Here is a 5242-nt window from a genome sequence, read left to right as displayed (position 1 = left end):
CCGACTTTGGCTCAGGTCGTGATCTTGCGGTCCGTGAGTTCAAGCCCCGCATCAGGCTCTGTGCTGACAGCTCAGAGCCTGGAGCCTGTTTCAGATTCTGTGTCTCCCTCTCTCTCACCCTCCCCCCTTCATGCTCTGTCTCTCTCTGTCTCAAAAATAAATAAACGTTAAAAAAATAAAACTATCTGGTTTTATCTTTATTTCAAAAGAAGAATGATACTTGCTGCGAATATCCATTATTTGGTCAGTGTTCACTTCACAGGTGATGTGTAATGTGCGCTAGCTCAGCTGTGTAAAAGTTCATTTAAGTTTATCTATTTATTTTGAGAGAGAGAGAGAGAGAGAAAGAGAGAGAGAGAGAAAGAGAGAGAGAGAATGTGCCAAGGAGGGGCAGAGAGAGAAGGATACAAAGAAAGAATCCCAAGCAGGCTCTGAACCAGCAGCACGGAGCCCAACATGGGGCTTGAACTCACAAACTGTGAGATCATGACCTGAGCTGAAACCAAAAGTCCAACAATTAACCAACTGAACCACCCAGGCACCCCTGTAAAAGTTCATTTGATGTATGTATGAATGTATTTTTCAGCCTAAACTGTCCACCTGTGTGAATGCTGCTCTAATTCTGCCTTCATTTCTGCTTTTCATTTCAAGATATTTGAGCATCAAAGAAATTATTGGATAAGTAAATAAATGAACATATTTAAAGGATACAGTTGGGCTGCAGTGACATTCAAATTTAAGTCCCAAGTTAACCTGAGGGCAGAATGAACATCTCCCATCATGAATATGGTAGGTACTTCTTAAGATTTAGGTGAGAACAGAAATCAGGGGTTTTATATCCTGCATAGAATAAAGGTTTTCAGCAGTGATAGTAGAATCTCTCCTGACTTCTGTAAACAGGCTTAAATCCCAGTGTTTCTTGGCATGATTATGTACAGCTCTTGTGGTTGTGTCCTTTGGTCTTTGACTTCAGAGTGCTGTTCAATCCAAATTCATAAACGCTCACATCATCTTCTAGCATTGTCATCATGCTTGTAATCAGTCACCTTTGTGAATATGAGCCAAAGGAACTGGGACTGCCTGTTGGAGTATTTGTGTTCGTGGAATGATTTGCATCATCTGAGACAGATTGGATGATTACAGATAAGGAGAGGTAGGACAGATATCCAGAGAGCTCTTCTTATATCCAAGTGACTACTTGACACTTCGTTTTCCAAAAATATTTCTCTTGCATAAGGGTTCTAGACCTCCTCCTTGAAAGAAGTTTGGCAGACTTCATTTCTATAACACATGCTGGGATGGGCCAGGAGGAGATCTCTGAGCCTTTGGAAAGCAGAATGGGGAAAGGAGAAAAAAATATTTCCAAAAGCATTAATTGAATAAAGACACATGGATAGAGTTAAAGGTCTTTGGGGAAAATTTCTTACTTTGTAGCATTACCAATGGCTATTTAGACTTATTTAAAACAACATCTCTTGGGGCGCCTGGGTGGCACAGTCGGTTAAGCGTCCGACTTCAGCCAGGTCACGATCTCGCGGTCCGTGAGTTCGAGCCCCGCGTCAGGCTCTGGGCTGATGGCTCGGAGCCTGGAGCCTGTTTCCGATTCTGTGTCTCCCTCTCTCTCTGCCCCTCCCCCGTTCATGCTCTGTCTCTCTCTGTCCCAAAAATAAATAAAAAACGTTGAAAAAAAAATTAAAAAAAAATAAATAAAACAACATCTCTTGACTTGTCCTATTTTTCCATTAAGAATCCATGTTCTCCAAGGACACAGACTTAATATTTAAGTCCATGTGTCCAAGAAAAAAATGTGAATTTTTATTCTGACCCAATATCAGTAGGGTAAAAATTCCATTAATTATTTTCTTTCATTCAGGAGGAGAGGATATTGAGAAACATCCTATAACAAGAAAATATTTCTTTTAGAAATAAAATTTAAGACTCTTTTGGAAAAATGTTCCTTTTTTTCTTTCTTCCATATGTTTTGAGCTTGTGCATGCCTGGAACAAATTCAATTTAGAGACCATTCTGGAAAGGCAGAAAACCCAAAGAATTCTTATATATGATTGATAATTCTTAAGAGTGATAATCTCAAAGAATGCTAATAAATCAGAATGCTTTTGTGCGTTTGGAATACCTGTCTAAATCTTTTAGCTACCATCTAAAGAACAGCAAAACACTGTGAAGAACACTTTGGCCAAGTGTTGTTGGTATATATCTTCTTCTCTCCTTTGTCCAGATATATCAGTGCTGAGAACATTTGGGGTGACTAGGTGTTTGATGAATCTGGATCATGTGTAGATAGTAATTTTGGAGAAATGGGAGTGCTTCATAATCTAATAATTTGAAGATGTCACGGCACTTTATCAATACCGGCAAGAGATACCATGTGAGGTAGATGCTGAGAATTATGAAACTACATCTCAGAAAAAGTATTCTGAACTTTTCGGCTGTAATAGTAATATGGTAATAATAGCTCACTTTTTAATATTGCTTCTTTGATACATATTGACTCATTCCATCTTCACGACACTCAATGAGATTATGTATGGATATTATCCCTGTTTTATACAGGAGGCCCAGACAAAGTGGTTTGCTCAAGGCTGCACATAACTATGCAGTCATGCTTCTAACTAGTCAGTTCAGCTCTAAAGTCTGTACGTGACCACCATGCTGTGTTGCTGTAATCTACTCAAAGAGAAAGTAGCTCAAATGAAACAAGCTATACAAAGTGTATGGTATGGGGTATCCCTCAGTAATGGTAAGAGGCATATCTCAGTAATATAGAGAAGCTTCAGATAGACTGGAGATGATAAATGGATACCTTCAAAGAGCAAGATGGCCACACCTCATTTATCCCCCTCTCTCTCTCACAGTCTTAAGTCTGTTGTCTTGCTATATCTGCTTTACCTGCCAGCTTTTTCTCTGTGGTGCATGTAGATAAATGTGGTTACCTCCACCCAAACTCTACACTAGAATTCAAGAATTCTCCACTATCTAAGCTTTGCTTCTGGGCTTGTGTCTGGTCCAGTCATCTAAAAAGAAGATGGAAGATATGAATGTCAGGGAGAATGCAGTTCTTAGAGAAAGTGCTGTAATAGGGAGGAAACAAACAAACAAAAATTTACAGAGGGGCATGTTCAGCTTTTCAGGGCAGCAATCTTTCCATAAGGCCCCACTGCTTACATGTTGTGGACAGTGGTATTACTCTTTCTCAAGTAGTCCCATTTCTGTCCCTCAGAACTCTTTCTATAGAAGGATTATACATGCCTGTCCTCGTGAACTCAGGGTCATGTGAGTTGCTTTGGCCAATGAAATGTTAGTAGGAGAGCCATGTGTCACTCCTGAGGAGGAGATTTAAGAACCAGCCTGTGGTTCTCCATGAGTCTCCTTCCTCTGTCATTCTGCTTGATTGGTGAAGTCCTAGACAGAAGGAGTAAAGACGCAGTGGGGCAGAGCTGCATGTACCCATGATCGGCAAGTAAGCTTGAGGAAGAAATGAACTTTTACTATTGTAAGCCACTGAGAGTTTAAAGCAGTTTTCTTTCATAGTTTATCCTGACTGAAATTAATATCTCAGCCTACATCATAAAAATCATACAAACAGCAGGCAGAAATGGGAAAAATACACTCTTATTTGATAACCCCACTGATGTATAGCTGTTAGTGAACACATAGTCCAATTACACCACATTGGAATATCCCAAGGCCTAGTCTTAGGCAAAATGATGAAGCTGGCAAAATGGTTGTTTAGTTCCTATTAGTCCTTCTTCCCCAACCACTGTGTTCCCTTTGTACAGAGACCTCCAGCATTTTAGAGGACACATCCAGACTTCTAGGCCTCTGGATCTCACCTTACCTTGCTTCCAGAATACCATCTCATGTTCATCTGTCTACCTTTACCCTCATATATACTGCCTAAATTCAGCCTCAGATTCAAGATATTATAAGAGTATTAGGGTTCTCCAGAGGCACAGAACCAAAAGGATAGATATAGAAGAAGTTTATTGTAGGAGCTGGCCCATGTGGTTATGGAAGCCTAGAAGTCACAATCTGCCATCTGCAAGCTGGAGAGCTAGGAAAGCCAGTGGTAGAATTCGGTTAGTGCTCACTTTGGCAGCACATATACTAAAATTGGAACGATACAGAGAAGATTAGCATAGCATGGCCCCTGTGCAAGGATGACACGCAAATTCGTGAAGCTTCCACGTTTTTATAAAAACCCTCAAGAAAGTAGGAATAGAAGGAACATACCTTGAGATCATAAAAGCCATATATGAAAGACCCAATGCTAATATCATCCTCAATGCGGAAAAACAGAGCTTTCTCCCTAAGGTCAAGAGCAAGACAGGGATGTCTGCTCTCTCCACTGTTATTCAATACCGTATTGGAAGTCTTGGCCTCTGCAGTCAGACAACACAAAGAAATAAAAGGCATCCAAATTGGCCAGGAGGAGGTCAAACTTTCACTCTTCGCAGATGACATGATACTCTACATGGAAAACCGCAAAGGTTCCACCAAAATACTGCTAGAACTGATTCATGAATTCTGCAAAGTTGCAGGATATAAAATAAATGCACTGAAATCGGTTTCATTCCTATACACCAACAATGAAGCGACAGAACGAGAAATCAAGAAATTGATCCCATTTACAGTGGCACCAAAACCCATAAAATACCTAGGTATAAATCTAACCAAAGAAGTGAAAAATCTATACACTGAAAACTATAGAAAGCCTATGAAAGAAATTGAAGAAGACACAAAGAAAAAATGGAAAAATATTCCATGCTTCTGGATAGGAAGAACAAATATTGTTAAAATGTCGATACTACCCAAAGCAATCTACATATTCAGTGCAATTCCTATCAAAATAACACCATCATTCTTCACAGAGCTAGAACAAACAATCCTAAAATTTTTATGGAACCAGAAAAGACCCCGAATAGCCAAAGCAATCTTGGAAAAGAAAACCAAAGCAGAAGGCATCACAATCCCAGACTTCAAGCTATACTACAAAGCTGTAATCATCAAGACATTGTGGTACTGGCACAAGAACAGACACTCAGATCAATGGAACAGAACAGAGAACCCAGAAGTGGACCCACAAATGTATGGCCAACTAATCTTTGACAAAGCAGGAAAGAATATCCAATGGAATGAAGACAGTCTCTTCAGCAAGCGGTGCTGGGAAAACTGGACAGTGACATGCAGAAGAATGAACTTGGACCACTTTCTTACACTATAC

The 5242-nt window shown here is 39.9% G+C and overlaps 1 non-coding gene across 1 annotated transcript; it reads left to right on the top strand.

Moving 5' to 3' along the window:
* Nucleotides 1-4101: 4101 nt before the first annotated feature.
* LOC131515666 (U6 spliceosomal RNA) lies at nucleotides 4102-4213 on the top strand. Its single transcript, XR_009263702.1, has one exon. It is a non-coding gene; the product is annotated as a U6 spliceosomal RNA (small nuclear RNA).
* The last annotated feature ends 1029 nt before the right edge of the window (nucleotides 4214-5242 follow it).

The sequence above is a fragment of the Neofelis nebulosa genome, chromosome 6 (assembly GCF_028018385.1).
Source record: "Neofelis nebulosa isolate mNeoNeb1 chromosome 6, mNeoNeb1.pri, whole genome shotgun sequence".
Taxonomy (NCBI): domain Eukaryota; kingdom Metazoa; phylum Chordata; class Mammalia; order Carnivora; family Felidae; genus Neofelis; species Neofelis nebulosa.
The sequence above is the reverse complement of the archived record's forward strand: the minus strand, read 5'-3'. Positions and strand labels throughout refer to the sequence as shown.